Below are 14,437 nucleotides of genomic sequence, written 5' to 3' on the forward strand. Positions count from 1 at the left end.
CGCATGGAAAAATCAAAAGAAATCCATGCGATCGCATGGCCCCAAATTTCTGGCCACATCTATAAATTTCGCATTTTTTCGGCAGAATAACACACATCTTTATCTATCTCTCTCTCAAACGTATATATATATATATATATATATATATATATATATATATATATATATATATATATATTAATTTTAATTTTAATTTTAATAATAAGGGTATGTTAACGAATGTTGTAAGGGTGTAAGTCAAAATTCTGTCCGTATAACGCTACGCTATTATTAATCATTGTAAGTTATGTTCAACCTTTTTAAATTAATGTCTCGTAGCTAAGTTATTATTATGCTTATTTAAGCCGAAGTAATCGTGATATTGGGCTAAATATTAAAATTGGGTAATTGGGCTTTGTACCATAATTGGGGTTTGGACAAAAGAATGACACTTGTGAAAATTACACTATGGGCTATTAATGAGCTTTATATTTGTTTAATTAAATGATAGTTTGTTAATTTAATATAAAGATTTACAATTGGACGTACCTATAAATAACCATATACACTCGATCGGACACGATGGGCGGGATATTTATAAGAACTAATAATCGTTCATTTAACCAGACACGGGAATGGATTAATAGTTAATGGACTTATTAAAACAGGGGTGAATTACACACAAGGACACTTGGTGTAATTATAGTTTAAGTCCCCAATTAGTTGGAATATTTGACTTCGGATATAAGGATAATTTGACGAGGACACTCGCACTTTATATTTATGACTGATGGACTGTTATGGACAAAAACCAGACAGACATATTGAATAATTCAGGACAAAGGACAATTAACCCATGAGAATAAACTAAAATCAACAAGTCAAACATCTGTAAGACCCTAATCAGTTTGTACAGCAGTGTAAATATGTTACATAGAGTGTGGGTGATGTTGTGCAGTTAAACAGAAGTCACTGAGTGAGCTGAGCCTAGTGCGCGCCGCTCACACTAAAGGGAGCGCGCCGCGCACCCCTTACTGTAGCCGGGTTTCAGCTTTTTAAATCAGATATTTTGATGGGCATTTTGGTAAATTCACTTATGGACGGGTTAAAGACAGATAGGTCAGTTTGTGGAGCACCATTACTCCATTATCAACAACCTTATCACTTTAACTTTAATTCTAGAGAGAGATTGTGATTTTTGAGAGAGAAAGCTTAAATCCAAGAGGAAGGAGCTTGTTTTGGGTTAAAGTTCAAGCATTAAAGTCGTTCATCTTATCTCTAGCTTCGTTGTGGTAGTTGTGGTATGTTCTAATTTTATTTTCCTTACTTTGATTTAGTGTAAGGGTTAGGGTTTGAGTAAATGATGAACACAAAACCCATTATTGGTGATTTTGGGTGTTCTTGGGTAAAATTGAGTCTTGAATACTAATTGGTGACTAGTCTAGGGTTTCAAAGTAATAAATGATGTTTATAAACCCTAATTGGTGAGTTAATTGCTAACACACCTAGTTATTTAGTAAATGGGTGTTGGTTAGTTAGTGGATGACCCGAAATGGGTGTGTTGTCTTAAAATGGTTATTTGGGTAATAAATTGACCTAGTTTGGAAAGATGGGTATGAATTACCCTAATTATGTATTAGTTGGTGTTTTTGGACCTTAATCACTAGCTTTTAAGTGATTAGTAGTGGTCTTGACTTTAATTGGGCGGTTTTGGTATAAATGGGCGATTTAATACATTAAGTCATTAAATGCTCATGTGTAAGTGTTAGTATTGAGTCCACTTAGCTTGTGTGTTGATCAAGTACTTATTATATTAGGTACTTTGCTTTGAAGCTTGTGGAGGTTGAAATCGTCATCTAATTGTTAAGGTGAGTGGAATAATTATATGCGTATGTATATAATGTATCTATTTGTTGTAGCGTGAAAGGTGTAGTGTCGAGGTGTTAAGACACCACGTTTCACGTGAAGGGTGTAGCATCAAGGTGTTAAGATGCCACTCGGGTGTAGCATCGAGGTGTTAAGATGCCACCTAGGAGTGTAGTGTCGAGGTGTTAAGACACCACTCCGTAAAATAATGAGTGTTGCATCGAGGTGTTAAGATGCCACTCGGGGTGATGTACCGAGGTGTTAAGGTGCCACCCTAGGGGTTAGTGGTGCGAGGTGTTAAGTGCCGTAATGGATGTTATGAACACCGATGGCGTTTTCGCGAGCGCCGTTCCCTTGTACTATTGGTCGACCATGGTTACTTGTGTTGTAAGCATATTATATCATTTCGAGTTATATTATTATGCGGTTGTTGCTAGCTCGTGGTATTGGAGATTATAGCTTGTTAATGTGACGATAAGCTAATTGTGTTGCTAGCATGTTTGCGGTTTGTGTAAGTGTATGCAAGTAGGTATAATTATATATGTATTCGTATAATTATTGCATTCACTAAGCTTTGCTTACCCTCTCGTTGTTTACCATTTTATAGGTTCGGTTTTGGACAAGGGTAAGGGCATCGTATTGGACTAGAGATCCCGTTTGATGCTAGGGGACGCTTTTGGTTTTAGTAGCTCTTGGAGTTTGACCGGTAGTTGGGTAGTTTAATCCCAAACGCCATGCTCTTTGTTTAGTTTAGAACTTAAACTTTTTGGTGGTCGAAACTCTAAACTTGTATTAAACTTGTATTTTGGGTCGTGTGGGCCCCGCTTGTAAAACATCATTTTTATGTTTGATTCGTGTTAGTTTTACATATATAAGTTTGTTGTGAAAAGCGTTCGGTCTAAAAATGTCGGGAAGTGGTCCATCTTTTTATGTGTTAAAAACAGTTCGGACAGAAGCTGGAGTGCTCTGTGCGCGCCGCGCACTACAGGAGATGCGCGCCGCGCACTCCCCTGTCCAGCAGCTTTTAAATTTTTTTTTTTTTGGGACTGTTTATGGTCGGTTATCGGGTTGGGTTGTTACAAGTGATATCAGAGCATGGTCTAAGGGATTTAGGTGACTTGAGATAGGCGCCTAGACTTAGACTTTTGTGTGCACGTGTATGCGGGACTTGTAGGACTTTGGGTCAGATCGGGATGGTTAGTGCATAGGTTTATGTGAACTAATCATGCGCTATTTGTTTGTGTTGTGTTTAGCAATCATCAAGCAAGATGGACGTTTTACTAGCGAGTTAGCGCGACGTGCTCGCGTAGTAATGACTAGCTACCATTACTACGAGTGCAAATCGGGTCAAACGAGCAGTGTACGACGATTGTTGAGCAAGATGGGGTAGTGTGGCGTATATGTATGTATTTTTGTAAATTGTCCTTTCGTTTTGTGGTTTAACCTAATTCGTTTTATAGAATGAAGACGAGAAACGGTCCCGAACATGATAACGGAAGTACAAGCGGGGACCCCGAGTTCTCAACCAAGGTCGAGGCCGTCTTTAAGAAGTTAAAAGCGGATTTTCTTGCGGACGTTCGAAAGGTCTTTCAAGATTCGGTTGATGAGCAAATAACCGATCTAATTAATGAACGAATGAAGGCCACTATCGAAGAGGCCCTTGACGCTAGGAATATCTATCCTCGCGGTGAAGGAGGTGAAGGAAGGCGGGACTTCCACTACAAGAACTTCAAGGATGCTCAACCCCAGATGTTTAATGGGGTGCGGGATCCTTTAAAAAGTACATGTTGGATCTCCGATATTGAGGGAGCTTTCCGTACCGCGGAATGTCCTCCCAAAAAGAAGACGAGGTATGGTTCTAGCATGTTACGCGAAGAAGCTAAGTTGTGGTGGGACGATAAAATCAACTTGTATGGTGAAGAACAATGTATGGGTTTGACTTGGGAAGACTTCAAGAAAGAGTTTTTCAAAGAATACCGAACTTCTTCCGGCCTCGATAGAATCCAGGACGAGTTGCACCATTTGCAACAAGGTTCCATGGATTTGGTTACCCTCAAGTCTACATTCTTGGCAAAGACTCGTTTTTGCCCGGAATATGTTGGTGATGATCATAAGCTCATGAAGGATTTCTACCGTACTTTGAATGATGAGTACAAGGGGAAGATTAGTCGGGGTATGGCTAAGACTTTTGATGAATTGATCGAGTTGGCTCGGGGTTTTGAGCCGGAGGTTCCAAGAAAGAGTGATTTCATGTTTTCCAAAAGAAAGTTTGAAGGTTTTAGTTACTCTAACGCCTCAAGCAAGAAGAGCAAGAGCAAGAGGGGGGCCGAAAGTGTCAATAGTGCAAAGAAGGGCACTACCGGTGGGTTTTCTTATACGTGCTACAATTGTGGGCAACCGGGTCATATGGCTCGTGAGTGTCCGAAACCATCTTCCGGAAACAAGGTCACTTGTTTTAATTGCGGCAAAGAGGGGCATAAGAAGCCGGAGTGTCCCGACTTGCGAAACAACAATGTGAAGCGGTTAGAGAGGGCGGCGGGTACGGCTAGGGGTCGCAACTATTTGATGACCAATGATGAAGCCAAACAATCGCACGAAGTTGTCTCAGGTACTTACATGGTTAATTCTAATTCGGCAAGGATTCTTTTCGATAGCGGTGCAAATTTGTCGTTTGTGTCTCCTAAATTTGTGCCTAAACTTAATAGACCGTTAGCTTAGTTAAGTCGTCCAATAGAAGTCTAAATAGCGGACGGCAAGACGGTGCTAGTGGTTGATGTGTGTGAAAATTGTGATGTTGTTTTTGGTGCCGAAACCTTTAAAATTGATCTTATTCCAATGACCTTGGGTGACTTTGATATTGTCGTTGGTATGGATTGGCTCGATCGTTATAGAGCCGATATTGCATGCCATGATAAGTTTATTCATGTGAAGACCCTAAGTGGGGGAGAGTTAATTATTCATGGTGATAAGCGAAGGAGACCGGTGTCGATATGCACTTTTGCACGGGCACGTCGTTTTGTTGTTACCGGCGGCATGGATTTCCTTGCTCATGTTGTTGATACTCGCAATGAGCCACCACCTATTCGTGAAATTCCGGTTGTTAGTGAATTCGAAGACGTTTTTCTGGAGGAATTACCGGGTGTTCCGGCAGAAAGACAAGTTGAGTTTCGTATTGAGTTGGTTCCAGGAGCTACTCCCATTGCTAAAACTCCTTATCGTTTAGCACCAACGGAAATGCAAGAGTTGTTAAATCAAACCCAAGAGTTGCTCGAGAAGGATTTTATTCGACCGAGTGCTTCGCCATGGGGCGCTCCGGTGTTATTTGTGAAGAAGAAAGATGGTAGTATGCGTATGTGCATTAATTACCGTGAGTTGAATAAAGTGACGATCAAGAATCGTTATCCATTACCTAGGATTGACGATTTATTTGATCAACTTCAAGGTGCAACGTATTTCTCTAAGATCGACCTACGGTCCGGCTATCACCAAATGCGGGTCCGTGAGGAAGACATTGAGAAAACGGCCTTTCGAACGCGTTATGGGCATTTTGAGTTTGTTGTGATGCCTTTCGGTCTTACGAATGCACCGGCGGCATTCATGGATCTTATGAACCGAGTATGCCAACCTATGTTGGACAAGTCGGTAATAGTGTTCATTGACGACATACTAGTCTACTCGAAAAGTATGAACGAACATGAACATCATTTGCGTGAAGTATTGAAGACGCTACGAAAGGAGAAGTTGTATGCAAAGTTCTCCAAATGTGAATTTTGGCTAAGGGAAGTTCAATTCCTTGGTCATATTGTGAACGAAAACGGTATTCAAGTAGATCCGGGGAAGATCGAGACGGTGAAGAGTTGGGGACGACCGACTACGCCTATGGAAATCCGAAGTTTTCTCGGATTGGCCGGTTATTATCGTCGGTTTATCCAAGATTTTTCTAAGATCTCTTCTTCGTTGACGAAATTGACAAGGAAGAATGCGAGGTTTGTTTGGGAGAACGAGCAAGAAATTGCTTTTCAATTGTTAAAAGAGAAGTTGTGTCAAGCTCCGGTGTTAGTGTTACCGGAAGGTGTTGAATACATGGTGGTTTATTGTGATGCTTCCTTAAATGGATTCGGGTGTGTTCTAATGCAAAGAGGTAAAGTCATCGCTTTTGCCTCTCGACAATTAAAGGAACACGAAACGAGGTACCCGACTCATGATCTTGAAATGGTGGCGGTTGTGCATGCGTTGAAAATTTGGCGCCACTACTTGTATGGTGTCAAATGTACGATTTATTCGGATCACAAGAACTTGAAACATCTTTTCACTCAACGAGATTTGAATTATCGGCAATGTAGATGGATGGATGTGGTGAAAGATTATGATTGTGAAATACTTTATCATCCGGGCAAGGCGAATGTGGTCGCGGATGCGTTGAGTCGAAAGAGTCAACATCCGGCGATACCAGTTGGATCGTTACGTTTGATTATTACCAACGATTTTCTTGAAAAGCTTGGTGAGATTCAAATAGAGGCTTATGTTCACAACAAGCATACGGAGCGAATCGTGGGCCAATCGTAGTTTATTACTATGGGTCCGCGTGGTTTGTTGTCTTTCCAAGGAAGGGTGTGGGTGCCTAAGATGGGCGATTACCGACGAGTGCTACTTGATGAAGCACATAAGTCAAAATATTCCATTCATCCGGGCGCGAAAAAAATGTATCTTGACTTGAAGAAAGATTATTGGTGGCCGGGCATGAAGCGTGATGTTGTAAAATATGTTGAACAATGTGTTACTTGTTTGCAAGTTAAAGCTGAGCACCAAAAGCCGTATGGTAAGTTGCAACCGTTAGAAATCCCGAAATGGAAATGGGAGCACATTACCATGGATTTCATCACGAAGTTACCTAAGATGGCGAGAACCCAATTCGATTCGATTTGGGTTATAGTTGACCGATTGACAAAAAGCGCTTTGTTTTTTCCCATTAAAGAAGCGATATCGTCGGAGACCTTGGCTAAGTTGTTTATCAAGGAAGTGGTCACTCGACATGGGGTTCCTATATCTATTATTTCGGATCGAGATACCCGTTTTACATCTCGATTTTGGGAAAAGTTTCATGAGGATATGGGTACACAATTGAAGTTGAGCACAGCGTATCATCCTCAAACGGACGGTCAAACCGAACGTACGAATCAAACTTTGGAAGATATGTTACGGGCGTGCATTATTGATTTCGGTGGTAGTTGGGATGAGCATTTGCCTTTGGTGGAATTCTCGTACAATAATAGTTATCATACTAGTATCGGGATGCCACCTTATGAGATGCTTTACGGGCGGAGGTGTCGAACTCCCATTTGTTGGGGAGAAGTGGGTCAAAGAGAAATCGGGAGTACCGATTTGGTTTTAGAGACGAATAACAAGACTGATATTATTCGGGAACATTTGAGAAAGGCTCAAGATAGACAAAAGTCGTATGCCGACAAACGTAGACGAACGATCGAATTTCAAGAAGGCGATATGGTGATGCTTAATGTTTCGCCATGGAAGGGTATTATTCGATTTTGAAAACAGGGAAAGTTAGCTCCTCGGTTTATTGGTCCCTTTAAAGTTTTAGCTCGTGTTGGTGAAGTCGCGTATCGTTTGGAATTACCCGAAGAGCTTGCGGGGATTCATAATACATTTTATTTTTCCCACCTCCGTAAGTGTCTTGCGGATGATTCATCATGGATGCCGTTAGACGAAATTGAGCTAAACAATAAGTTAGAGTATATTGAGGAGCCGATTGCCATACTCGATGAGAAGGTCAAAATGTTGAGGCATAAAGAGGTTAGGACTTTTAAAGTTCAATGGCGTCGTAGTAAGGGTTCCGAGTTTACTTGGGAGCCCGAAGAATTCGTGTTGGTTTATCTTCCCTTTTGTCATGCGGCTTGGATCGCGAGGACGCGCTCTGAATAAGTGGGGGAGAGTTGTAAGACCCTAATCAGTTTGTACAGCAGTGTAAATATGTTACATAGAGTGTGGGTGATGTTGTGCAGTTAAACAGAAGTCACTGAGTGAGCTGAGCCTAGTGCGCGCCGCGCACACTAAAGGGAGCGCGCCGTGCACCCCTTACTGTAGCCGGGTTCCAGCTTTTTAAATCAGATATTTTGATGGTCATTTTGGTAAATTCACTTATGGACAGGTTAAAGACAGATAGGTCAGTTTGTGGAGCACCATTACTCCATTATCAACAACCTTATCACTTTAACTTTAATTCTAGAGAGAGATTGTGATTTTTGAGAGAGAAAGCTTAAATCCAAGAGGAAGGAGCTTGTTTTGGGTTAAAGTTCAAGCATTAAAGTCGTTCATCTTATCTCTAGCTTCGTTGTGGTAGTTGTGGTATGTTCTAATTTTATTTTCCTTACTTTGATTTAGTGTAAGGGTTAGGGTTTGAGTAAATGATGAACACAAAACCCATTATTGGTGATTTTGGGTGTTCTTGGGTAAAATTGAGTCTTGAATACTAATTGGTGACTAGTCTAGGGTTTCAAAGTATTAAATGATGTTTATAAACCCTAATTGGTGAGTTAATTGCTAACACACCTAGTTATTTATTAAATGGGTGTTGGTTAGTTAGTGGATGACCCGAAATGGGTGTGTTGTCTTAAAATGGTTATTTGGGTAATAAATTGACCTAGTTTGGAAAGATGGGTATGAATTACCCTAATTATGTATTAGTTGGTGTTGTTGGACCTTAATCACTAGCTTTTAAGTGATTAGTGGTGGTCTTGACTTTAATTAGGCGGTTTTGGTATAAATGGGCTATTTAATACATTAAGTCATTAAATGCTCATGTGTAAGTGTTAGTATTGAGTCCACTTAGCTTGTGTGTTGATCAAGTACTTATTATATTAGGTACTTTGCTTTGAAGCTTGTGGAGGTTGAAATCGTCATCTAATTGTTAAGGTGAGTGGAATAATTATATGCGTATGTATATAATGTATCTATTTGTTGTAGCGTGAAAGGTGTAGTGTCGAGGTGTTAAGACACCACGTTTCACGTGAAGGGTGTAGCATCGAGGTGTTAAGATGCCACTCGGGTGTAGCATCGAGGTGTTAAGATGCCACCTAGGAGTGTAGTGTCGAGGTGTTAAGACACCACTCCGTAAAATAATGAGTGTTGTATCGAGGTGTTAAGATGCCACTCGGGGTGATGTGCCGAGGTGTTAAGGTGTCACCCTAGGGGTTAGTGGTGCGAGGTGTTAAGTGCCCTAATGGATGTTATGAACACCGATGGCGTTTTCGCGAGCGCCGTTCCCTTGTACTATTGGTCGACCATGGTTACTTGTGTTGTAAGCATATTATATCATTTCGAGTTATATTATTATGCGGTTGTTGCTAGCTCGTGGTATTGGAGATTATAGCTTGTTAATGTGACGATAAGCTAATTGTGTTGCTAGCATGTTTGCGGTTTGTGTAAGTGTATGCAAGTAGGTATAATTATATATGTATTCGTATAATTATTGCATTCACTAAGCTTTGCTTACCCTCTCGTTGTTTACCATTTTATAGGTTCGGTTTTGGACAAGGGTAAGGGCATCGTATTGGACTAGAGATCCCGCTTGATGCTAGGGGACGCTTTTGGCTTTAGTAGCTCTTGGAGTTTGACCGGTAGTTGGGTAGTTTAATCCCAAACACCATGCTCTTTGTGTAGTTTGGAACTTAAACTTTTTGGTGGTCGAAACTCTAAACTTGTATTAAACTTGTATTTTGGGTCGTGTGGGCCCCGCTTGTAAAACATCATTTTTATGTTTGATTCGTGTTAGTTTTACATATATAAGTTTGTTGTGAAAAACGTTCGGTCTAAAAATGTCGGGAAGTGGTCCATCTTTTTGTGTGTTAAAAACAGTTCGGACAGAAGCTGGAGTGCTCTGTGCGCGCCGCGCACTACAGGGGATGCGCGCCGCGCACTCCCCTTGTAGTGACCCGAACTTTTCCATGTTTATATATATTAATTGAGATTGATATTTACATGATTAAATGTTTCCAACATATTAAGCAATCAAACTTGTTAAGACTTGATTAATTGAAATAGGTTTCATATAGACAATTGACTACCCAAGTTGACCGGTGATTCACGAACGTTAAAACTTGTAAAAACTATATGATGACATATATATGGTTATATATATAGTTAACATGATATTATGATAAGTAAACATATCATTAAGTATATTAACAATGAACTACATATGTAAAAACAAGACTACTAACTTAATGATTTTGAAACGAGACATATATGTAACGATTATCGTTGTAACGACATTTAATGTATATATATCATATTAAGAGATATTTGTACATCATAATATAATGATAATATAATAATTTAAAATCTCTTTTGATATTATAAACATTGGGTTAACAACATTTAACAAGATCGTTAACCTAAAGGTTTCAAAACAACATTTACATGTAACGACTAACGATGACTTAACGACTCAGTTAAAATGTATATACATGTAGTGTTTTAATATGTATTCATACACTTTTAAAAGACTTCAAGACACTTATCAAAATACTTCTACTTAACAAAAATGCTTACAATTACATCCTCGTTCAGTTTCATCAACAATTCTACTCGTATGCACCCGTATTCGTACTCGTACAATACACAGCTTTTAGATGTATGTACTATTGGTATATACACTCCAATGATCAGCTCTTAGCAGCCCATGTGAGTCACCTAACACATGTGGGAACCATCATTTGACAACTAGCATGAAATATCTCATAAAATTACAAAAATATGAGTAATCATTCATGACTTATTTACATGAAAACAAAATTACATATCCTTTATATCTAATCCATACACCAACGACCAAAAACACCTACAAACACTTTCATTCTTCAATTTTCTTCATCTAATTGATCTCTCTCAAGTTCTATCTTCAAGTTCTAAGTGTTCTTCATAAATTCCAAAAGTTCTAGTTTCATAAAATCAATAATACTTTCAAGTTTGCTAGCTCACTTCCAATCTTGTAAGGTGATCATCCAACCTCAAGAAATCTTTGTTTCTTACAGTAGGTTATCATTCTAATACAAGGTAATAATCATATTCAAACTTTGGTTCAATTTCTATAACTATAACAATCTTATTTCAAGTGATGATCTTACTTGAACTTGTTTTCGTGTCATGATTCTGCTTCAAGAACTTCGAGCCATCCAAGGATCCGTTGAAGCTAGATCCATTTTTCTCTTTTCCAGTAGGTTTATCCAAGGAACTTAAGGTAGTAATGATGTTCATAACATCATTCGATTCATACATATAAAGCTATCTTATTCGAAGGTTTAAACTTGTAATCACTAGAACATAGTTTAGTTAATTCTAAACTTGTTCGCAAACAAAAGTTAATCCTTCTAACTTGACTTTTAAAATAAACTAAACACATGTTCTATATCTATATGATATGCTAACTTAATGATTTAAAACCTGAAAACACGAAAAACACCGTAAAACCGGATTTACGCCGTCGTAGTAACACCGCGGGCTGTTTTGGGTTAGTTAATTAAAAACTATGATAAACTTTGATTTAAAAGTTGTTATTCTGAGAAAATGATTTTTATTATGAACATGAAACTATATCCAAAAATTATGGTTAAACTCAAAGTGGAAGTATGTTTTCTAAAATGGTCATCTAGACGTCGTTCTTTCGACTGAAATGACTACCTTTACAAAAACGACTTGTAACTTATTTCTCCGACTATAAACCTATAATTTTCTGTTTAGATTCATAAAATAGAGTTCAATATGAAACCATAGCAATTTGATTCACTCAAAACGGATTTAAAATGAAGAAGTTATGGGTAAAACAAGATTGGATAATTTTTCTCATTTTAGCTACGTGAAAATTGGTAACAAATCTATTCCAACCATAACTTAATCAACTTGTATTGTATATTATGTAATCTTGAGATACCATAGACACGTATACAATGTTTCGACCTATCATGTCGACACATCTATATATATTTCAGAACAACCATAGACACTCTATATGTGAATGTTGGAGTTAGCTATACAGGGTTGAGGTTGATTCCAAAATATATATAGTTTGAGTTGTGATCAATACTGAGATACGTATACACTGGGTCGTGGATTGATTCAAGATAATATTTATCGATTTATTTCTGTACATCTAACTGTGGACAACTAGTTGTAGGTTACTAAAGAGGACAGCTGACTTAATAAACTTAAAACATCAAAATATATTAAAAGTGTTGTAAATATATTTTAAACATACTTTGATATATATGTATATATTGTTATAGGTTCGTGAATCAACCGATGGTCAAGTCTTACTTCCCGACGAAGTAAAAATCTGTGAAAGTGAGTTATAGTCCCACTTTTAAAATCTAATATTTTTGGGATGAGAATACATGCAGGTTTTATAAATGATTTACAAAGTAGACACAAGTACGTGAAACTACATTCTATGGTTGAATTATCGAAATCGAATATGCCCCTTTTTATTAAGTCTGGTAATCTAAGAATTAGGGAACAGACACCCTAATTGACGCGAATCCTAAAGATAGATCTATTGGGCCTAACAAACCCCATCCAAAGAACCGGATGCTTTAGTACTTCGAAATTTATATCATATCCGAAGGGTGTCCCGGAATGATGGGGATATTCTTATATATGCATCTTGTTAATGTCGGTTACCAGGTGTTCACCATATGAATGATTTTTATCTCTATGTATGGGATGTGTATTGAAATATGAAATCTTGTGGTCTATTATTATGATTTGATATATATAGTTTAAACCTATAACTCACCAACATTTTTGTTGACGTTTTAAGCATGTTTATTCTCAGGTGATTATTAAGAGCTTCCGCTGTCACATACTTAAATAAGGACGAGATTTGGAGTCCATGCTTGTATGATATTGTGTAAAAACTGCATTCAAGAAACTTATTTTGTTGTAACATATTTGTATTGTAAACCATTATGTAATGGTCGTGTGTAAACAGGATATTTTAGATTATCATTATTTGATAATCTACGTAAAGCTTTTTAAACCTTTATTGATGAAATAAAGGTTATGGTTTATTTTAAAATGAATGCAGTCTTTGAAAAACGTCTCATATAGAGGTCAAAACCTCGCAACGAAATCAATTAATATGGAACGTTTTTAATCAATAAGAACGGGACATTTCAGTTGGTATCAGAGCGTTGGTCTTAGAGAACCAGAAGATTTGCATTAGTGTGTCTTATCGAGTTTGTTAGGATGCATTAGTGATTCTGGACTTCGACCGTGTTTTCTTTAAAAATGATTGCTTAACATTTTTGTTGGAAACTATATATTTTTAACATATGAATATTATGTGATATATTAATCTCTTAACGTGTTTGATATTATGTGATAGATGTCTACCTCTAGAACAAGTCCCATTGACTCACCTAATAATAATGAAGAGTCAAATGTAAATTGGAATGATTCGTGGACTGATTCACAAGTTCCCGAAGAGGAACCGGAAGAAGAGTCGGAACCGGAAGAAGAATCGGAACCGGAAGAAGAATCGGAACCGGAAGAAGAATCGGAACCGGTGGGGGAAATAATAAAATGGTTAAGTAAAAGAGAATCCTCAACCAACCGACCAAGTTTAATTATGGTCAATGGTGTTTCCGCCAAGGAAGCAAAATATTGGGAGGATTACCAATTCTCCGATGAATCGGATTCCGACGAGAATTCCAATGATGTTATAGAAATTACCCCAACTGAATTTAAAAAGGCAAAAGAAAATAATAAGGGAAAGGGCATAAAAATAGAGAAATCTAATTCCAACCCCGATGAACTTTATATGTATCGTCAACCCCCGAAGTCCTTAAGTTGTAACAATGACCCGGGAACCTCTAAACCACCAGGTTTTTCTAAACCAATGTGGACAACGACGGCTCGTATTAGGGGAACATCATATATCCCTAGAAACTTGGCAAAACGAACCAAAACCGAAGAAGAAGAAACGAGCGAGTCGGAATAAGATAGTTGTATTCGTGTGGTGTAATATATGTAATATAGTGTTCTTATGCTTTATGATATATGTAAAAATTGCTTGTATTAATAAGTATTTTTTTATGAATCTAACTCTTGTCTATTTTACAGTTTAAAAACACAAAATGGATAGACAACCCAATATTTTAAGAGACCTACCCGGAGACATGATTGATGAAATCTTGTCTAGAGTCGGCCAGAATTCCTCGGCACAACTATTTAAGGCGAGATCAGTTTGTAAGACATTCGAAGAACGTTCCAAGAATGTCTTGGTTTATAAGAGACTTTCGTTTGAAAGATGGGGGATAGCACATTGGGAAACCCATAAGTTACGATGTGTTTACTTTGACGCATATATTGTGGGGAACCCAAATGCTATTTTACGCAACGGGTTAAGAAATTATTTTGACTCAATATATCCGAATATTGGAATTCGTGATTTAGAAAAAGCGGCTAACATGCAACATAAAGAAGCATGTTATGCTTACGGATTAGTAATGTTCGCTTCTCACCAAAGTGAGAACAAGAACATCGGGCTACAACTATTAAACAAAACGTTTCCACAAGT

This window comes from Rutidosis leptorrhynchoides, chromosome 11 (assembly GCF_046630445.1).
Source record: "Rutidosis leptorrhynchoides isolate AG116_Rl617_1_P2 chromosome 11, CSIRO_AGI_Rlap_v1, whole genome shotgun sequence".
In the NCBI taxonomy this organism is placed as follows: Eukaryota; Viridiplantae; Streptophyta; class Magnoliopsida; order Asterales; family Asteraceae; genus Rutidosis; species Rutidosis leptorrhynchoides.